This window comes from Dermacentor silvarum, chromosome 2 (genome assembly GCF_013339745.2).
Source record: "Dermacentor silvarum isolate Dsil-2018 chromosome 2, BIME_Dsil_1.4, whole genome shotgun sequence".
Lineage (NCBI taxonomy): Eukaryota > Metazoa > Arthropoda > Arachnida > Ixodida > Ixodidae > Dermacentor > Dermacentor silvarum.
This window is the reverse complement of record NC_051155.1, coordinates 6,446,754-6,469,993: the sequence shown is the minus strand read 5'-3', so window position 1 is coordinate 6,469,993 and position 23,240 is coordinate 6,446,754. Positions and strand designations below refer to the sequence as shown.

At 42.3% G+C, this 23,240-nt stretch overlaps 1 protein-coding gene and 1 long non-coding RNA gene across 3 annotated transcripts in view; both read left to right on the top strand.

The window, feature by feature from the left end:
- Window positions 1-23,240, top strand: part of LOC119441294 (ATP-binding cassette sub-family C member 4-like) — a 450,511-nt gene that overhangs the window by 28,472 nt on the left and 398,799 nt on the right. The gene's annotated exons all lie outside the window — the stretch shown is intronic.
- Window positions 7,729-15,996, top strand: LOC125942880 (uncharacterized). Its single transcript, XR_007465395.1, has 4 exons — window positions 7,729-8,381; window positions 9,224-9,327; window positions 13,045-13,263; window positions 15,531-15,996. It is a non-coding gene; the product is annotated as an uncharacterized LOC125942880 (long non-coding RNA).

Sequence of the window (23,240 nt, the reverse complement as noted above, 5' to 3'; positions counted from 1 at the left end):
AACGCTTATCCTTGCACTCGACCGCGCAATGCTTGAAACAGCGAATCTGGGCAATCGTAGCCCAGCATTTTCCGGAAGTTCGCGCGAACTTTTCATCTTATTACTCATGATGATGATAATTTCTTTTCGCGCGTCTCTACTTACGGACGTCACTGCGCGTTGCATAGCGCAGCTTGCTACACCGACACCGCGTTGCAATACCGACAACGCGTTCCAGCAGACCCGCTCCGTGTATGCGTCTCTCTCTCTTTCTCTCTCATAGCGCGCAAAAGTTTTGCACCTCGCAAAGCACAAGCGTGCCGAAGACGACGACGCTCGAACGAAATCATATGGTTCGCATAAATGCATGCTCTGCAATCGTGGCTGTATACCCTAGTGTTTTTTTTTCTTACATGGTATTTATTGCATCATGTATATGCGAGAAAAATACTATCTGCAAAAAAGGTGCAAGCACCAGCCAACACATCCCATATTCATGGCCTAGTGGTTAGAACGCTCGCCTTGGGACCGGCGGTACGTGGGTTTGAATCCCGCCTCGGCAAGAAAGTTTATTAATTTATTTCTTCATAGAGTCTTAATACGAGCCACAAATCACGGCTGGCTTAAACAACTTCGCTGTTAAAAAAGTGCGTGCGGAATGACGAAAATACAGGTGTTCAATGGCACAGTCACCGTCAAAAGTTTACGCGGCCGAGGTTCTGCGAATAAGTTCATTTTCAACGCAGCTGGCCCGCAGCCAGAAATACTATGCAAAATTTTTGTTTACTCTAGACCAGTATGCGCTGTAAATCCGAATACCACGATGTGTGCCGAAGGCGTAAAAATGTAAATATTTTTTCAGATTCCGCCCTCCGAAAGCTTTTGAAGCTGACTATACGTTCTGAAGGAGATGCTGCTTTTTGGCTTATAAGTGATGACAAGCGCCGAGGTCTTGATAATGGAATATTGGAGCGTAAAATTGTAGAACTTGTACAAGGTCAGGCGACTTCACGACGCAAACCTAGCAATAGACGCTCAGCATGCTTTTTGTTTGTTAACACTGATGATGAATGAACAGTCAAAGTAAATGAATGTTACTGTCTGATTCTGGACTGACTCGAGTGTAATGAATACGTTCTATATCGCTGAAGGTTCCATACTAATTCCATACTGCGCATTCCTATTCGAATTTGGCCTGTCTTACGCCTACCGAGTCTTTAGCAATGAGAAGAGGCAGGCAACTGCTTCTTGGGATGTAGCCGAGGCCATGGTAGATGTGATTAGTAATGCAGTATATGTGAGTAGGCTGACTGGCATTATTATATGAAGTACGCCAACGTACCTACGTTAAGTCACGGTGGAAATGACAGAGCCCTTTATTGTACATATATTAAAGGGACACTAAAGAGAAACAGGAAGTTCAGCTGGAATAAAAGGGGGACCTTCAGGAATGCATGCAGTTTTTGTTGGGTGCAAAAATATGAGTTATTAGCGGAGAAATTCGTAAACAAAGACCAAATATCTCTTCCTCAATTTCTCTCACCCCACATTTGGCGCTGAAGCAGTGTCGTCACAGATTTCATTGCTCTCAGAGAATCAGAATGCGCCATGATACGTCACCGCTTGCGTAAACGGCCGAGGCCCTGGATGCATCATGGGTGCATGCAAGGTCGCTGCGTTTGCGTTCGCCGCGATGGATACCGTTGATGCCGCTCAACCTTGCAACGAAGAGCTCGCCAGGGAATCAGGACTGCATTTCAGCGATATTCAGTGAAACGGAGCGCGAAATGATCCTTCGTGCTCGAGCGGTAGGTGTTTCCGCGTGCGATGGCGGTGAGCCGCCGGCCGCGCCCAAGCAGAGCTTCGTTTTCGTCGACGGAAGGCGAAGCGTCCGGTCCGCCAGGCGACGATGTTCCCGACAGTACAAGCGTAGAAAGTTGCACACGTACTCGGTATGGTTATTTCGTGGCTTTATTTAATGGCATTCAGCACTCACCGAGCCGCTACTTTGCTGCTGCAGGGGCACGGTAGGGGGTTTGATGAAGGCCGCATTGAGGGAACATCTGCTCGAGAAAGGACTGGCCTCTGGGGTACGCCAAGTTACTTTCCGAGGGCAAGATTATACACATATTCCGAGGGCGAGAACTGCAGAGAGCACACCATTAGTTTCTCTGGCTCTTTTGCCGTTTTATCATCGGCAGAGCACTGAGCCATTGCGAACGCCGGGGAGTCGGGGCTCTCCGCGCGACACCACATGAAAGGACACAATCGAGTCAACAGTGCCGCTGCCCCTGAGCAAGCGCCTTGGGCCATTAATACAGCCCTCAACACTACGCACACCAGGCATTTTCTGGCTCTTTCCCGCGAAGTTAACGTTTTTCGAGCCACGCAACACGCAACCAAACACTGTAGAGCGCAATAGGCGCGCGCGACCCTGCATGTAGCAAAAACGAAACTACGAAACTATCACGACCGCATGTAGCGCAATGCCATTTTTTCTTATTTATTTAATTTTGTGCTAAACTTGTACTTCCTCGCTTGAAACGGTTTAAAAAGTTGGCAAATGCTGTTTATGTATGTTTAAGGTGTATTTCATTTTGTTTATTAACAGTGATAAATCGCTCTCGACCAATCGCGACCGGCCTGCATTTGTAATCTCCGACGTCACGAACGTGTAGTGGGGGAATTTCGAAGGGGCGTCACCCCCTATCCTCCAGTTTTTCGCTATTTTCTCGCTTATTAAATATCTGTTTGCAGTAAGAATGGTATGGCTGTGATCGTGAAAGGATAATCTACCATTTAAGCTCCACTTCCGGTTTCTCTTTAGTGTCCCTTTAAAGTCATCTGAGAGTGTCTCTGATAACAAGTTATAACTTTAATAATATCAGGAGTGATTAGCCTTCTGTTATTGGGAAACATACGTACGAAGTTCTATTGTGGTTTATATTGCAACGTTATCAGCGCTTCCAAAAGAAAGTGACTGTACAAGTCCCTCTTTTTCTGGCGTTCATTTCACCTAGGTACCACCACCTGACTCATGACGCTTATATTTTTATATCTGCCCCGATGGCGTAAGTTACGCTGCGGAACAAAAATAAATACCCTTTCTAAAGAATGAACCATCACAGCTTCCCGACAACGCGCGGTACGTTGGCACATGTCGTCATTTGTGATAACGATAAGAACGACAACCCGTCGTTAAAAATGACTTGTCAATCCCCGGTTTTTCTTTTTTTTTCTCAAGGACGCGACTAACCCGCAGAAGGGTAATCCCGACCTTGGCATGATGCTAGCGACCTTTCTGGTTTCGGACGCGCACGTTCTTAGTGTATATTTCAGGCGCATAGCATCGAAAGGCTTAAACCTTTCATCAGGGAAAGGCTTTCGCAGTCAATTCGGTAGCTGCACGGAAAGCGCGGACAACCAGTCCACTTTCAGGACACCCGCTCTGAACCAAGACACATATTTGCGAGAAAGGATCCATAGCGATAAATGTATCCACAAATTACACCTCATTATCCCGATGTGTTGATGAGCCGCACTCTGCTGCCTGTATTCTGTGTTATGATAAAAAATATAGTTTGTACAGTGTCAGTAGCCTAAACGTAAAACAGGAAATTGAAGTCATCACATCAGCTGTCATATATCATAAATTGCAAGAAACAAAACTGCAACTGTACTTCATAATACTCGCAATGCAAACTTTGATGCATGTGATTCATTTCAATTTATTATCTGTTCCAGGGTATAAATATGCTATTCAGATGGTAAACACAGTTTATTTAGCAAAATGTCATAATACTTTTGTCCTCCAACTTGTGTTCCTATTGGTCATGCACATTTCTCTCTATCAAATATGTGGTCGAAACATCACCAAGTCGAATTGTGAATTATTTAAAAGTCAAACAGGCTTCTCCACATGTAGGGGAAATGCCGTAGGCATTTGAGAACGTAATAATATACAATCATTTGTTTGCATAAACTTCCTGACTATAGGCACGTAAAGAAAAGCTCAAATGTATTGCACGGCTTTATCTTTTCGCAGCAATTTCACCCACTGCATTTATAAAACAATGCACTTTCTTTTTAGCGCGCGAGTCCAAAATACATAGCAACTTATTTAACTTAGCTGTAAAAGTTTCAAGAGCTCGTTAGGTTGTCATTTGAGTAAAGAAGACGAGAGACTTCATGTACAGGCAAAATAAGTGGCTAAGAGCGACAACTGATTAGTTATTTCACAAGGAAAAACTGAGTTTAGCTATGTAGTGTTAAAATATGTATAGCTTTAAATAATGCACATATTTTATAGATCGCCGGACAAGGGTCTTTGGAGTTAGGTGGGAGAGGCCTTCGTCCTGCCATGGACATAAAAATAGGCTGATAATGGTGATGAAACATTGCCGGAGATGACCGACCCTCATTGAAGAAATACTTTTTGCAGTTTATTAATGTATTTATTTGGCCGTCAGCGTTCGAAGGCATTACGGAAGGAAGTGGGTTGAGAAGGCTAAACAAATGATGCAATGATTAAAAAGTAACTTTTTAATCATATAATTTTAGCTGGTGGTAAGCAGAAAAAGCTTCAGTGCGCACCAGGAAGGCAGCTTTACAATTATACCATATTACCTGATATTACAAATAATTAAAAAGGAATATAGTAAGTAATTAACAAATTCAGACTACACAACTTATACGCTAGTTGATGTTGCATGAAACTTGCGTTTATTAGTACTCTCTAGGATTTCTTTGGAGAGGCGATTCCATTCAAGGGCTGTGCGAGGCCAGAAGGAGCTTAAAGCAAGTTAATGTGACTAAATCTGATACGTATTTTGTACAGTTGATCAATATGAGACGATATATGTTGTGACGGGAATGTAGTCGGACCCGGATATATCATACCAACTAACCAACTTATAACGAATTATTCTGTATATCGAACAGCTGTAAAATCCACTTGAAAATACCATGCAGATGTATTGGGCAGGTGCACGCATACATAGAACGCCCGTTCACCAGCACATTCGATATATCGAACGCGGCGCCACGCAGAAGCCCTCATAGTGAACTTCTTTGTGCACTTTGAGGTATTCTGGCACCTGGGAAAAGAGAATGTGCAGTCAGTTGAGCCCCGTCGAGCTGTTCGGCTAGCCCGCATGCTACCGCGAACGTCAACATTTCTTCTATCCGATTTTAGAGGCGTCTTCGCGTGGGTCGAGTGCCTAGTTCACGAGTTCATTTTCCGCAAGTGATGGCCTCTGCAAGTGTAAAGAAAAGAGCCAGCTTGGACTTTGCAATGAAGTTGAAAGTGATCCAGGAATTTGTTTGCGGGTAAATAAAGTATGCTTGCATTTTTTTACCCCGAGTTGCGTGCAGTAGTTACTGCACGCAGCAGCTCTCGGACGCACCAATCGGTAAGCCACCGTTTGGCTCAGGGCCTATTATTTTATATATCGAATTACCTATATATAAAATTTTTAGTGATTCCCTTCAGAATCGATATATCTGGGTTTGACTATCAGTTTAGGGGTTACAAATTCAAGTTGAATTTTATTTGAGGTTAGAGTAGCTATTAACGCGATAGCGTTTAGGGCCCCGTGTAACAGAAAATCCGGCGTCGGCGTCGGCATTGGCGCCCGCGGCCGAGAAAATCATTCCAAACCACGTTTAGGTATTCCACACCATTCTATCATTAATGTTGCTCATACGTTGTCTTGCATTCTTGGCAAAGCTATTCCTCAGAATTTTGAGAATGACAATTCACAAACAAATGTCATGAAACGAAACACCCACAGCGCATGCCGTTTATGTTAAATCTTCTCAGCCTAAAATATTAAAAGTGCGAAGCAAATACGGAAACCTGAAAATGCTGTAATTTCTTTGGCGCGGTTGTGCACTATCTCCGGGATCGGAACACGCAAGAGGCCACGTTTCCACCAGAAAGCTCGCTTATGTGCATTGCGTTTGCCGCCAGTGTTTGCCAGTAACCATTACGGTTGCATAAGCTGCAGTCATCGGGAACCATGAGTAGCAGTCAGGGATCTTTGAATGCTTTCGCGTTCCACTCTTAAAAGCGAAGCTTAAGCGTCCTCCCAATTTTTCGATTATAAGTTGAACATATAAAACGGGTAGAGTAATATTGAGTTGTAATGAGGTAATCAACATAATGGAATTTCACACATTGGATGCATACTCAAATTTTGTTCCTATAAGTGTTTTTTATAGTAGTAACCTGAGAGAGGATGGTGGCATATTATAAATGTAGCGGAGCAAATAACCCAACGTTCGATCCGCATTGCTACTAATGTCGATATACCAGGTGAGATTAGCGCTAACCCAGTGAACCATTAATGTACCATAGATGTCCATAGAACATCATGTTTGAGGCATTGCATACATCCTATAGATATCTATATTTCTCCAAACAACATTACAAATACGTACCGTGGCCCAAGTAACACAGAACGTAGCGTAAACGTTGCCTGATTGTAACAAATGTCAGGCAACGTTAAACAGCCAACCTCAACGTTGAATGTACGTTGCCAGCTGTACGTTCAAGTGATGTCATAAATAAATGTCGAAGCAACGTCCTGACACCCACGTTGTGTCAACGTTGCATGTAAACATCAATTTAACGTGTAAATGGTATCAATGTAGCAACGTTACAAAACAGCACGTTCCCAGAACGTTGCCGGATGTCACCAATATTGACATTAATGTGATGCCAGGCTATTGTAGCATTTCGCATGTATACGTTCATGCAACTATAAGATATTTTCATTTTCAACTGAACATTCATCTTTATCATACAGTGAGGTATGGAGATGTATAGTGGTTATGCAGTAATTAATATCTTCTAAGGAACACCATGTTAAATTATGTTTATTATGCTTCTCCACAGATAAGATCTGCTATAAATTATATCAAATGGCAGAAGCATTCACATGGAAAAAAATGCTAATTGTTGCAACGGTTCACCTATAGTAGACAAAGTGACGCATAAAAGTATTCCCTTCTTCCACACCAAATGCACAAGACTTTGTGACTGCTTGCACGCCACATGCCCCTAAAAGTGGAAACATTAAGCAAGGGCCATCATGAATTAGCCCAAGCCCTATGATACGAGCTGCATAAAAATGACGAACACGTGTACACTGCACAGTGGATACACACAGATCATATCTACTTGTCCATATGAAAAACAGTGCATTTTTTTTCAGTTCACGTATGGTTTACATCATAGAAACGGCACTAGAGCAAAGGACTATAAGCCACCAATAGGGCTGCCAACACATCGTACACCAGCGAACATTTGTTTCACACACCACACAGGACACATGCACGCTGCAGACATGTTTTTTTTAGGAGGAATCTTCGCGAGCCGCACGATAAACACAGAAGGTACGGACGACAGGAGCAAAACCCGCGCACATTCAACACACCGACAAGAAAGGAAATGCGGACGATACGGCTGTAACCTGCGCCACACGAGCTATCAACCCTCGTGGATTTGATCCTTTCCGCCTGAAACAGTCACAACGCGCACGGAAACATCGAACACTGCACATCTGTACCTACGATATCGTGTCAACAATTCCTGAGGCTACAATTCATGTTGACGACATCAGAAAGTTATCTGAAACTAAGTGACGGCGTAGGAAAAGTAGGCAGCATCCCTAAACGTCATGGATTGGCTTCGAGTCAGCTTCGAGACAGCCCAAACCGTTCAAATCAGGCCACAGCGACGGCTTGATAAGGATAACGTATGCTGATCTCGAAGGCCATGCTTATGCTGGCTGCAGACGGCGGAAGCAATTCAAAGGTAAAATACTTTTTAAAACTTCCTTCTACGCTAAACTATAGTGTAAAATATAGATTGTTCTACGGTTATTTTGTCTCGCAACATCTATACGTAGTTGTGTGTAACCCGGCACAAAATTTTAGTATGCGAGTGTACTGGTTAATATTTTTGTCATCACAGAGGCCACAACATTCTCACAAGTATGCAGGTGGCGCTATTGTTTTTCCTCCGTGTTCTGTGATGGCGGTCGTATGTGCGGGGTGCTACGAGCGTCGCGTTTGCTTGATCGTGTGTTTTTGTGTTTGCTGTTATGAAGTAGGTCGCAGTTAGCGTGCACAGAAGTGCCTGAAGATACCTTGTGTCATGCTGCAAGCTCGCCGTATGCGTGGCGCGCCAGGCAAATGTGGCCCAACGATTTTATGCCGTGGAGTGCGGCCTCTTTGTTCTCGTTCTTGAAAGTTGGGTGGACGTCGCAAAGAAATAATGTGTGTTAGCGCGCCTCAGCTCGTCCACTACGCAGCGGCATGTATGCGGGGAGTAACATCGTCGACGCAGCACCGGCAACTTGGAGAGCGCTTCGCGACCGCGTCGTACCATTCAAAAGGTAAGTAATCATGCTGGCTAACTACACGCGTGTTGTGTGAGCTTCTCGTGTGTGCATAGCGTGCGCGAGCGTATGAAATAGAAGTCCCGCGACAACAGTAATACCTGTGCTGATGCTTGCTGAACGCTGGTTGTCAGCACTTAGTTACGCAAGTTTATTGCTTCGATGCGAAATTGAAAATCTTGATAAGCGTTTTCTTCCGATGAGAAATATAACGTTCGAAAATAATCGTGTTCATCATGTGCGTGCGGCGCGTGAGCTCCCGCTTTTCTGCTGAAGTTGCATAATAACGACTCATTTGCCTCTTCACCGATTCTTATTGCAATGATGTTTCCTTGCTTACATGGCAAGGAAACTTGTTTCATATCTACTTGTCCAAGGAAACTTGTTTCCTTGCCATGTTTCCTTGCCTCGACGTTGTAAATAATATCTGCTTACGAAGTTTTCGGTTTACGACAGTTTTAGAGAAAAAAAATTAAGCAATCACAGCTTGCTACTAGTCCAACTTACTTTTTAAGACAAGATGTTTTGACATACCTTATACGTAACTAAACATGACAGGGGAAAGTTAAACTGAGTCATGAAAAAAAAATGAATTGTTTTGTAAACAAACATTTCTTTGCTATGTGCTGCTGCGTGTCCATAATTTTACTGTGATCAAAGGGTCCCCATTATCAAGACATTCATCAGTGACTTCTACTTTGTGCTCTGTTGCCACCCTGCAATAATGCAAACATTCTTTTTGTGACTATATTTAGATGCTCCATGCATGTCTAGACAATTTGACAGCTTTATAAAGCTGTGTGCCACTGCTATAAGTTAACACAGAACTTATTTTATAGTGGCGAGGCTGTGACCCATAACAGTGCCCACATAACGGAGGAGCCACCAGACCCCTTGGCCATGCCTGCCGTAGTGCAACGTGTAATCTGGATGGTCGGGTCAGGTATGTATGTATGTAGTGTACGTGTTCCAAAAAATGGCATCTTGGTATCATTTGTGGATAAGTTAATCGACATTAGTCAACACAGCTTACTAAATAGGCCAAATGTTTATGCAACTTGCTGTTTATTTGTGTTCATAGCTGTTATGCACACCTTATTGTGTTCTATATAAAAGTAGACCTAACATGTCCTGATGTTAAGTATTTTTTCTTGCATCAATCGCTTGGCTGCAAGTTACATTTTAATTTTGCTTAGTACACACTATTTATCGCTTTTCATTTTGGTTTTCTTGTTTTGAAACTGTTTCCTATGCTGTAGGATTTTATTTCCGAATTTTTGGTGTTTACACTACACTCTTGTGCAGCTTCTGCGCATATAAGAATTCAAAGTGTAATGGGCCAAATATGTCATAGGTGTAAGCACACGGTGTGCTTACCATTGTTTAACATTCAAATTCACGATTATTTCTGTCTTGTTCCTAGAATAACTGCCACTGGAAAATACACATTTGATGAGCTCAAACTTCTTAAAATGATACATTAAGGCCAGTATTCACTGTGCTGCAGTTACTACAGTTCTGAAGTGTTTTCTAGTAAGCTTGCTTTTTTCTCTCCCATTTTTTAATATTCTTGGCAAGCTATCCCCATTCATGCAAGTAGGCATTGTAGCAGTTGCAAGTCTATGTCCAGTTACATTATTTTTCTCTTTTTTTCAAGTCAATACAGCATAGAACACATAGCTAACTGGTAGGTAGTTCATTGTATTGATGCTCTATTATTAAAAAATCACACTATTTCACACATGTCTGCTTGCTCTTGCCATGTTTGCTGGTTATTGCAATGTTGCTCGTCAAATGAATTTGATTTGAACTACACCATACAGAACAGTCTTATTGGCTTTAGTGTAATTTTAATAGTGACAATCAACCAAAAAGCCCTAATTCTACAGCTGTCAAGAAGTATTTCTAATACTTTGGGGTCCCTTTCCATATTTTCTGTTTCATCCTGTGTATTTGGTCAGCACAGTGGGTATTCGGTCTATTCATTCTGCTTGGCGCTGCTCAGGTCAGAATATGTTCAACCTGCAAGTCCAAATTATAATGATATGTGTACGACTTCATTTACTGGCTGGATGAATTGAAAAAGCATTATATCTAATTCTAAGAGTATTTTTGTCAAAAATACCAGTGTCTAGAACAAGCATCATATGCACTGTAAACTCTTATAGTTTTAAGTTAGGTAGGCAAATATCTATAGGTATGTATACTTGTGCATATACTTTCTACATATTGGCTAGTGTTTTAGCTACACGAAACAGCCTATGTTGTCACTACTCTCAAGTCAAATTTATGGTTGATGCGCCGCTTGTTTTTGTTGTGCACTTACACTTCTGTGGTGTCTTAAGCACTGTAGATGCCTGACAGCTGAAGTATTGCAGCAGTAGACAGTTTTAGTTTAGCGTACGCTATGTCATTGCGTATGATATAAAATAGCGGGTCATCACCGCGCATGTGCAGAACGCTATCCGACCGATAGCGTATGCATGCTATTTCTCAGATTTAGCATTACCGTCTGTGCGTGGTTTACGTTAAACATGGCGGTGGTCCCTGCTGCCCACTTCGAATTGAATTTGGCTTGGCTTTTGCAGAATTCGCTTCGTTCGTAGCAAATGACTGTGTAAATAGCTTTCGCTTACCGTCAGGCCGCTTTGACAACAGTGTAATATGGTTAACCTTGTGGAGTTTTCGAGATCGCTTCTCGTTTCGAACGACACGAAGCCTAACGAGGGAAACCGACATATATCAGCGCCACCTGTCAGTGAAGTCGAGAGATAGGTGCGACGATGGCATATGACCTCTGAGATCGGAAGATCTCGCAGGCTAACTAAAACTGTAATAAATGTGTGCTGTTTAGTGTACGCTGTACTATAGCGTATAGGCGTACGCTATTAGTTGCATGTGCTATACTCACTGTCTAGTGTCGAAGCTAACTGGCACTTACTATTGCTACAGTATGCCAACAGATACCTATCACCGTATTTGTGCATTTTCTAAGAACCAGCCGTGTTTGCTAGGTGAAATTTGTAGTGTACGTATGAGTTTGCCGGTCAGTTCACGTAACTTTTCAGGATAGAATTTACATGGGGAGGAAAAGGATACCATACAACATGACTGCGGCTAACTGACCATTTATTTTGATGGAAGGATTAAAAGTAGCAACACTGGATGTGTGCTTATGTTGTGCACAATTTCGTTCAGAGTGAAGGCGTAAGTTGTAATATAAAGGCATAAAATCACAATAAATGGTATTTGTGTAAAAAGGAAAGTAAATATGCGCAGACTAACTTCAATCACTTGTCATCTAGAAAGGATGCCTTTTATTTCATGAATTGATCATGGGGTCTGGCTCGCATGTCTTGTTTATGTGGTATGCCTCACTGATCTGTCGTGTCAATTTTTCACCGTAGGTGAAAACAGATGATCTTAATCCAGCCTGAAGTCCTATCGCGGCAATGCACGGCAAAACTGGACGAGCAAGCTGGTCTCTTGAGTGAAATATGGGAATTTATTTGGCACATTTAGTTACTGGCCAGTCTGCTCTGTATACATTTATTTGACCAGGTGTGAAAGAAATACAGTGAGCTGCCTCTCATACACACTAGAAAAATTTGGTGGTATCTTTAACAAAGCAAACCTCCCTTGCCTGCTCGCCTTTCTGAATTCACTTGTGAACTGTCGTGCATATCCTGCCTACTTTATTTTTCGCTGGAAATGTGCGTGCATAGCAGTCCACATGAGAATTGAGGCTTGCTGAGTTAAAGATGCAACCCAATTTGTCTTGTGTTTGTCAGGGGTAGCATAGTCTGTTCCTTTGATCATGTATATATTCAGTCAAATGTACATGGGGCAGACTGGCTGGTGCCTCAACGTGTGCCCAGGAGAGCACCATAATTCACTCAAGGGAGAAATATGTTCGTGCCACTTGACGATGCACTGACACGACTGGTGCTGCACTCCAAATTTCGATTGTTCATCTATGGCAACCACTTGACCATCGAAATCAGTGACGAATACCACATTAAGAAAATGGGACATGTGTCAGTTGTAGAGATACAAGCTCTACTTTGGCTATCACTAATTGCTGAGAGGGTGATTAGAGACAGTTACTCGGACAGCTCTTCATCTGGTTGGCTGGCACAAACTGTACCTGTTTCTGCACTGCAAAAAGCTGACTCTACTTGGGCTCACTGAAACTGCTCTTTAAAATAAATTTAAAACAGGGTAAGCTATATAATTTTGTTTGCAGCCCCCACACTAATGCCACTGGACATACCTGCCATTTCCGGTTACATTTATTGCACGGTTAGACATATTTCTTTTTGCTACCAGCACTTATTGACATAAAACCGATGGCCTATTGCACAAGCAATAAAAGCACATCAAAACGCTTGGAGTAATGTCAAATTTAGGTAGGTTCATGTAAACAAAGCAAATTGCTTTAATAAGAAAGTTGTGCAGACTGGGTAGCAATAGAACCTTGAGTGTGAAAGGAGCACGCTTCCCTTACGCCACGGCAGCTCTTTGGTTCTGGCTGACTTAAGGTGTGCCTAGTGCGTGTCACACTGTGCACGTCACATTGCAGCCATTTGGTTGACTAAAGGTGCTTTCACGTTCCCGCACGTAAGCAGTCTTAATGTGTCTCTGCCATCTTTTATTGCAGGTACACCTAGGAAATGTTGTATACATTGGCAACGATAACTGGGGCCTGCTCCAGTGCCATCGCCGGGATTCCCTGTTCTGCAAAGAACTGGCATAACTGATGTGGGGAGCCCTGGCGCTCGGCGTAGGAGCGTCACAGGGGCTCCTTGTCGGTGCTTGAAGGACGGCAGTGCTGTTGAGAAGCCGACATTGAGCCCCGATAAATTGGAAGCTGTGGGTAGTAAGTATCATTCACATTTTTTCAAGTTTTTGTAATGTTTGTAACAATGTATTGCACCGAAATGATTAACTTTTCAGATGCATTTGATGCATATCTTTCGAAATGTGGTGCCCCTGAGGAGAAAAAATCATCTTCTCATGCTTGGTTTTGGCCGAGCGGTTCAATCGAGTGACAAAGTTTTTCGTGTTTAGGTAGCTCAAGAAGAAACAAAAGCAGAATTAACAAACCAGCTTATTTGTGGCTACTCATGAGTTGCATTTCTTTGTTTAAAAGTGCCTGAAGTGGCGCTAACCTACTTATCAGGTCCAGAATTTTCTATTAACACCGCTTCCAAAAGCTCGCGTTCTAATTTGGTTTTTCCATGGCCAGAACTTCCGTATTCGTCATCCGCGGATAGCAACGACAACTTTTGCGGTGTAGAGCAATATTCAACCCTTCTCCCGATATGCAACACCTGTAGCGTAGTCGTAGCCGGTCGTTCAGACACTGAATTGCAGTGCAGATGTAGGCAACAACAGAAGAGTCAAGACGAGAGACATGCGGCAACTCTTTAACAAAAAGCTTTATTTTTGCTGGCCCACGTTTATAGCCGTCAGTCACTGCATTGCACATGCGCAATTCGCACCCTTAGGAAGAAAGTAAATTCTGCCTGACAAGTGTACAGAGTGTGTGCTGATACACACAGAGCCAAGTCGCGAAATCAATTCAGCCTCAGTTATTTTACGTGTTGATCACTGCTTCTGCTGGAAACAGTACACTGAGCAAACGACGGTTCACAGTCACACGAACTGCAATGACATTCAAGCCTACTGTCACGCACATTTTTCTTGACATTGTATAAGTGTTCTCTCAGCCGGTGATTGATACAGTGTCCCATTTGACCTATATTCTGTTTACCACAAGGGGGATACAAAAAACCACGTTGCTAACACAGGTGACAAACGGAATTTGGTGTTTTGTTGCATATGTGTGGCGTGCTGTGACATTGCCTTTGATTACACAACTTTAGAATGATATGCAATTTTCTTGATATTGTGAGAGCTTATGAATGTAGGGTATGACGGCCAGTTTTATGTCTGTCAGATGCAGTGACCACTTAACCTCTACTCTGAAAAGCACATGCACCGAGAGGTTGCCATGTGATCACTCCATCTGACAGACTTAAAGTGGCTGTCATACCATACATTCATAAGCTCTCTCACAATATCGTGAAAACTGCAGATCGTTCCAAAGTTAAAGTTGTCTTCTTTGCACCTCAGAAGCTTATAAAGTTGTGTAATCAAAGGAAATGTTTCAGCGCAGCACACAAGTGTAACAAAAAGCACAAAAATCCGTTCGTCACCTATGTTATCAACATGAATTACTGTACCCCTCTTTCTTGTGGTAATCAGTACATAGGCCAAACAGGACGCTGTATCAATGACCAGCTGAGAGAAAAACTCTACAATGTCAAGAAAAACGTGCATGACAGTTGGCTTGCATGTTGTTGCAGTTCATGTGCCTGTGAACCATTGTTTGCTCGGTGTACTGTTGTCAGCAGTAGCGGTGATCAACTAACACATGAAATTATTGAAGCTGAAAAGATTGCGCGACTTGGCTCTGTGTGTGTCAGCATCTGTACACTTATCAGACAGAGTTGACCTTCCTAAGGGTGTGAATTGCGCGTGTGCAATGTGATGAGTGACGGCTATAAACATGGGTCGCTGAAAATAAATCTTTTTGTTGGAAGTCAGCACACGTCTATTGTCTCGTCTTTTCTGTCGTCAATATCTGTGCTGCAATTGACCAATATGTTGTAGCAACAAGTCAATTTTATCACTCATTGGAACTTTCTTTCATCACGAATGAAATGTGTTTTTGGTACCGTGGTAGAGCATTCACATCATTTGTTAATTTTTGTTTTCTTCAAAGACTGAACTGTATGTAACAAGCAGCCGTGGCATTGCAAGGAAGCTTTATGTGAAAGGAATATATTGATACTAACGTCTTAACTGCTTAGCGCAATAAAGGAAGTTGTGGGCATTGTTTTTTTGTGCTTTCCTTGCTCTTGTGTCCGAATTTATAGCTATAATGGTTAGGTTTTACTGAAATTTGCTTTTTGATGTTTTGCATTATTCTCCTGTGTAAAGTCACTATTGTTTGTTTCACAGTTATGCGAAGCTTAAGTTGTTTGTAAGCATTTTTATAGCCTGTTTTCACAGTAAACATGGCTTACTTCAGTGCTTCAGATGGCACTTTATAGTTTGATGTAATTGATGTCTCTGCAGGTTACCGCATTATTGGCTTGGAAACTAGTGAGGTCTGGATGCAAGTGAAGCTACCGAGGGAGGCATGTGTGCATCACTTGTGCTGCTGGCCATCCTCTGCAAAAGTGATGGCTGGCTGTCAGTGCTTGGATGACTTTCTGTTACTCTACGCCTTGGGCTGTGTTGACTACTTCACACTTGCTGCCATGTCTGCAAGTTACTGTGTTGTGTTACTTTGTTGTGTTGTTGGTATGTTACTGTGTTGTGTTGTACATTACAAAGTGAAGGAGGACAGTATTTGTGCTTTTATTAAGAAGTATAAATTGTGTTCTGCCATTGAAATAAGGGAACTCGACAAAAAGCAAAAAATTTGGAAGTCTGACCTACATGGGAAAGCAAAATATATTGTGTTGTAGTTGTAGCTGTTAGTAGAGTCTTAATATGCGATCGAAGACCTTGATGTTTAATAGAAAATACATTTAAGTGTGTTATCAGTGTTATCAGTTTTTAATTAAGTTACTGTTATATAAGTGTCATTTGTTTGCCAGGATGATGTAAGCAGATGGTAAATAAATGCATGGTTTAACATTATAACCAGGTTTGTCTATGGCATTCACTATTATTTAAGGTGGACCAATGCATATTCATGGGTGCATATTCAACCACCACATATTCCTCCTGCACAAACAATTCCTACATACTAGCGTTTGTTCTTAGCAGCTGATGTTGGCTATTATGCAATTTCTTGAAAGCACATGCAGCTACCGAAAACATGATTTTTAGAGCAGTAAGTCGGAAGCAAAGACTGATTTTTTCTGTGGTCTAAGCTTAAATGATATGTTTAAAGAAAATGAACATTTGTGGAATATATTTACTTTCCTGCTGTGAGAACCTTTATACGAGAACCTCTGCACATTGGACGTGCATGCTGCTTCTCTTGCTGTTATAGCCAAAATGAAAAGTTGTTCTTATGAACCACTTCGCAGCTTTGCACTGTGCACTTTTACTTGCAGTTAGCATTTATATGCTGTGCTATGGACAACAGCAAGACAACTCGGGCAAACCACCATGTGAAACACTTTAAACATTCTGGCTTAGGGCGCGTTGGTACTATATATAGTGCAAGACAGATGAGCTGCCCGTACAGCAGCACTGTCAGCATTACACGGCTGACAGCACCGCAAACCCTTAAATTTATATTTGTTTGACAGATAATGCATTCTAGTAGTTTTCATGTCGTAAACAAGAACTGGTGAAAACAGCATTATTTTACGTATATAGTGTATCTTACCACAAGGTAAGGTACACAGATATCTTGGTAAGCTACACAAGATATATACGTAATAAACGCTGTTTTTCACTAATTCTTGTTTCACATTTTCATGCATATGCAACATGAAAACTACTAGAGTAAATTATCTGTCAAGCAAATATAAATTTAAGGGTTTTCGGTGCTGTCAGCCATGTCATGCTGACAGCACTGCTGTTATGCTTGTCTACAAATATTCTACGTCAGTTGAGTGTTGCTTCAACGTCACATACGAACGTTGCCTGAAAGCTCAAGTGACAAAAGGCAACATCCACATTACGTTGCCAGAAAGTTCTGTTAACGTTATGTTAACGTCGTGAATGTGTTGCTCAACGCTGCCACAACGTTACGACCCAACGTTGTCTGGCGATCAAAAAAGAGGACATTAGCAGCATGTAGGCAACGTTATACGCCGACATTTGTGCACATTCAGAGAATGTTATGGCAACATTTTGCGTTACTTGGGGGATAATCTAAGTCCCATCCAGATTACGTTGCTGTAACGTTGAAAGGATGTCGCAGCTGGGCATAAGTAACCTCTAATAGATGTTCTTTTTGGGAACGCAGGAGGTCCATAGAACATCTAGTGGATCTTTCCTGTTGACGCTATAATGAGCTGCATACCTGCAAGTGCCACAGCAGATGTACAATCGAATACAAATGAAATGCGAACAGCAGAGTGTGTGGCCACATCGTAATAAAAGCACAGTGTGCGGCGTCGGCCAGCGATGATTGTACACATGCATGTGGTTTCGATGCGGAGTGCGGGGCTGCTCGTCCTAGTGCGTATTACGTCACCTGTAGTTTGTATTCTCACCCCGCCATTGCAGTGCCATTCCTATCTGCGATTACTGTTAAGGTGGCTAGCACTGTTGTTGCGCATCCAATGCAATACATTTTTCGTGCTATTCAAATTACGATTAGACACTGGCAGCTTTGATGGTGGTAACAAAAGCAAAGCAACGCACGTTAGCAAGGTGGGTGCGTGCCAGCTATATCACACTACAGATGTAGCGATGGTGCTGGCCACCATAACAGTGTACTCCCAGGTGGGTATGGCACTGCCGCGGAGAGATGAGAAAACAACTTTCCGACAAAATACGGGCGACGTTTATCGCAATAGGGCGAGCAGCGCTGCACTCTTCCTCGAGAACGACATCCCCACGCACGTGCACAACGACTGGCCGACGACATGCAGCGTATACCAAGTTTAGTTATGCTTCGGCCACACGCTCCGCTGTTCGCATTTAATTTGTCCTCGATGGTACATCTGCTGAGGCACACCATTGGCACAGTTACCCCCATTGTCGGTATGTAGCTGGTGACTTTGCTTGAAATGTTTTGTTAACGTGTGAATGTGAAAATATAAATTGCAACACTTATTAAGGTGAAATCCTTAGATGGCTCAATGGTCGAAAAATCCGTTGTCCAGCGTTACAGCAAAAAAATTGGGGATTGAAGCCTCGACCTTTGATGTTAATTAGGTCGAAGCGAATCAAGGCACAGTTCATTAAGATAGAGTTAATTGAGGCACTCTAACCTTTGTTGGGAGTCGAAACCACTATGGGCGAACCGGCCACATCCCCAAGTTATCTCCAAGTTGGATTCCAATTGACATGGTGAAGGTAGAGTCGAACCCACTACCTTGGGTGTTAATTATGGCGAACTTACTTAAGGCAACTTAATTAAGGCACAGTTAATTAAGGCAGAGTTAATTAGGTCAGAGTTAATTAAGGCACTCGAACCCTCAGCCTTTGGTGGAAGTCGAACCCACGACGTTTGGTGTTAATTAAGGCAATGTTAATTAAGATACAATTAATTAAGGCACTCAAGCCCTCTACCTTTGGTGGGAGTAGAGCCCGCAACCATTGGTGTTAATTATGACGAAGTTAATTAAGGCACAGGTAATTAAGGCACTCGAGCCCACAACTTTGGTAGGAGAAAACAATAGGAAGTAACAACGCTTGCGAATGAGAATGACAAATAATTTAATTAATGCTTTGTGAGTGCGCAGGCTTCTGCCTTCATCCTCTTCAGTGTTCGCTAAAGTGACTGCCAATTTTAAATATAGTTCTAGCGCTCATCAAAATGCGAAAACTGTGCTAACAAAATCGTAAATTTGCATTTTGATCATTATGCATCATTACAAATCCTGTAATGGATAATTGAAAAATATTGAGTTCAGTAAGCACTAGGTAAAGCACACCAGTGAAACTCACAATGTCATACCAATGTTATTTTTTATTTATACAACTCATAAAGCTTAATTACAAAAATGGTCAGCCCCCACCAGGCACAAGTATGAAAATATTCATTACAAGTTCTAGCTGTATACATATAGGTTAAACATGGATCTAAAAATAATAAAACCGGATTCTTGAAAATTAAACTTCACTAAAACAAAAGTAACGAGAAAAGGGTGTTAACACTCAGAAAATGACTAGTAGGCACAGTGCCACAATTATAATGAAAAAGAATACAACTGATTAGTAGAAGGTAATATCACATACTAATTAATGACCAAAAGTGCATGGCCTGCTTGCCAGAACCTGCTTCTGGGGCCACCGGATTCACGATAGAAAGCCAGTACTTTCTAGCTATATTTAAAAATACCTGGTAAAAGAAATTCCACGCAAGCAGATCTCCGAGATGGAATGTTCATCTTGATAAGCAACTTGGTCAGGCAGCTTCTCACATCACAAACGTGCCAATAACATAATGCTGCCAGAGAGTTAGGGATAGGCATTGCAAATGAGAAATATCCCTGACACTTGAAGAGGAACGCCAAAAAACCAAGTGATACAAACATGTGCGAAAATTAACCATCAAAACATTGCCTGCAGAACATTCCCGTAAGCGCTCCGCAAGGCGAACAAACGTACCACAAATAGCTGTCAGAAGCACAGCTCCAGAACATTCCCGTAAGCGCTCCGCAAGGCGAACAAACGTACCACAGATAGCAGTCAGAAGCACAGCTGACTGTACAGTTCTGCCTAGTATATACGTACTTTGGCCATGGTCAACCGCACAAAAGTCGAAAAGACACTAATAAAGCACACGCTGCTCGCGCGCGGAACATTGCTCCGCACTTGCATCGAGCCGCGTGTTGCTCAATTGATATCAGTGGCTATCAAAGCTATTTGCGAGTTCAAGCTTCATTTTTTTCTTTATAAACTGTCGTAACACACCAGCAAGTTAAATGTTACGTATTTTCAACAGTGTACTAATAGATATAACTGAAAAATAAAGCATCTTTGTATGACAAAAAAAAAGACGTAACCGAGACCGAAAGCCTAGCGAAAAAATGCCAAAAGTATTGGCTTTTGCGCGCGGTGTCCGGCAGCAACGTTACTAGACCTCCAGCAGTGTGTGCAAAGGTCGTGCTAAATTGCAAAATAAATGCGGTCATAACTGAAATTCTGGGCTTTAATACTACAGTTGAATCTTTTCAGAATGAACGGATGAATATTTCGCAATTAAGGTGCACATTGTCCCTCTCGTAGGATCTAGAACATGCACAGTGATGATGGTGTCAAAAAACAAAGTAAATGCCCCGCTGCAGGGCTGTAACAGGCAACAGCGCGACTTTTGCTCTCTTAGCTTCCCATTGTTAGGCATTAGAGACAACTTGCTTGTATTTCTACGCATAGTGCGTGCATCTACTCACAACGCACAATGTACGATCAATGTGCGAAAGCTTTGAATGCGCAAGAGATGTCCAAATCACAAATACATTCGATGTATTTTGGATGACCCTTGACTGCCACGTACTAGTCGAACATACTATAAATGTAAACTCATCATCATCATCAGCCTATATTTTATGTCCACTGCAGGACGAAGGCCTCTCCCTGCGATCTCCAATTACCCCTGTCTTGAGCTAGCGTATTCCAACTTGCGCCTGCAAATTTCCTAACTTCATCATCCCATCTGGTTTTCTGCCGACCTCGACTGCGCTTCCCTTCTCTTGGTATCCATTCTGTAACCCTAATGGTCCACCGGTTATCCGTCCTACGCATTACATGGCCTGCCCAGCTCCATTTCTTCCGCTTAATGTCAACTAGAATATCGGCTATCCCCGTTTGTTCTCTGATCCACACCGCTCTCTTCCTGTCTCTTAACGTTAGCCTCAAGATTTTTCGTTCCGTCGCTCTTTGTGCGGTCCTTAACTTGTTCTCGAGCTTCTTTGTTAACCTCCAAGTTTCTGCCCCATACGTTAGCACCGGTAGAATGCAATGATTGTACACTTTTCTTTTCAATGACAGTGGTAAGCTCCCAGTCAGAATTTGGTAATGCCTGCCGTATGCACTCCAACCCAATTTTATTCTTCTGTAAATTTCTTTCTCATGATCAGGGTCTCCTGTGAGTAATTGACCTAGATAAACGTACTCCTTTACAGACTCAAGAGGCTGACTGGTGATCCTGAATTCTTGTTCCCTTGCCAGGCTATTGAACATTATCTTTGTCTTCTGCATATTCATCTTCAACCCAACTCTTACACTTTCTCGATTAAGGTCCTCAATCATTTGTTGTAATTCGTCTCCATTGTTGCTCAATAGGAGAATGTCAACTGCAAACCGAAGGTTGCTGAGATATTCGCCGTTGATTCTCACTCCTAAGCCTTCCCAGTCTAAGAGCTAGAATACTTCTAAGCATGCAGTGAATAGCATTGGAGAGATTGTGTCTCCTTGCCTGACCCCTTTCTTGATAGGTAACTTTCTACTTTTCTTGTGGAGAACCAAGGTAGCTGTGGAATCCTTGTAGATGTTTGCTAAGATATTCACGTATGCCTCCTGTACTCCTTGATTACGCAATGCCTCTATGACTGCTGGTATCTCTACTGAATCAAATGCCTTTTCATAATCTATGAAAGCCATGTAGAGAGGTTGATTGTACTCCCCAGATTTCTCGATTACCTGATTTATGACATGGATATGATCCATCGTAGAATATCCCTTCCTGAAGCCAGCCTGTTCTCTTGGTTGGCTGAAGTCAAGTGTTGCCCTGATTCTATTGGGAATTATCTTGGTGAATATTTTATACAATACCGAAAGCAAGCTAATGGGTCTATAATTCTTCAGTTCTTTTACGTCTCCCTTCTAATGGATTAGTATAACGTTGGCGTTCTTCCAGCTCTCTGGTACACATGAAGTTGTGAGGCATTGCGCATAAAGGACCGCAAGCTTTTCAAGCATGATATCTCCTCCATATTTGATTAAATCTACTGTTATTCCATCTTCTCCAGCAGCTTTTCCCCTGGTCATGTCTTTCAAGGCCCTTCTAACTTCAGCGCTAGTTATAGAAGGAGCCTCTGTATCCGGTTCATCACTATTTTGAATGAAAGTAGCTTGGCTGTTTTGGGCACTGTACAGGTCAGTATAGAATTCTTCCGCTGCTTTTACTATGTCATCGAAATTGCTGATGATATTACCATGCTTATCTTTCAGTGCATACATCTTGCCTTGTCCTATGCCAAGCTTTCTTCTTACTGATTTAATGCTGCGTCCATATTTTACGGCTTCCTCAATCTTTCCCACGTTATAATTTCGATTATCCCTTACTTTTTTCTTGTTCATTAGTTTTGACAGTTCAGCGAATTCTATCTGATCTCTTGAGTTGGACATTTTCATCTTCTGTCGTTTCTTTATTAGGTCCTTTGCTTCTTGGGAGAGCTTACCTATTGGTTGCCTTGGTGCCCTACCTCCCACTTCAATTGCTTCTTCTGAGATCAACTTAGTTACGGTTTCATTCATTACCTCTATGTTGTCTTTTTCTTCCTTTTCTAAAGCTGCATATTTGTTTGCAAGCACCAGCCTGAATTGGTCTGCTTTTACCCTTACTGCCTCTAGGTTGGCCTGTTTCCTCTTGACTAATTCCACTCTCTCTTTCTTCAAATTGAGAGACATCCTAGACCTCACTAACCTATGGTCACTGCACTTAACCTTACCTAACACTTCTACATCCTGCACTATGCTTAGATCGGCAGAGAGTATGAAATCTATTTCATTCCTTGTTTCTCCATTAGGGCTTTTCCAGGTCCACTTCCTGTTGCTGTGCTTCCTGAAGAAGGTATTCATTATTCGGAGCCTATTCCTTTCCGCGAATTCTACTAACATCTCTCCTCTTGCATTCCTAGAATCGATGCCGTAGTTGCCAATTGCTTGCTCACCAACCTGCTTTTTTCCCACTTTTGCATTGAAGTCGCCCATGACTAAAGTATACTGAGTTTGCACCTTTCTCAATGCGAGTTCAACATCTTCATAAAACTGTTCTATTTGTTCATCATCGTGACTACAGGTTGGGGCGTAGGCTTGTACTACCTTCATTTTGTACCTCCGACTCAGCTTTATTACGACGACTGCTACCCTCTCATTAATGCTGTAGAATTCATCAATGTTGCCTGCTATGTTGTTATGCACTAG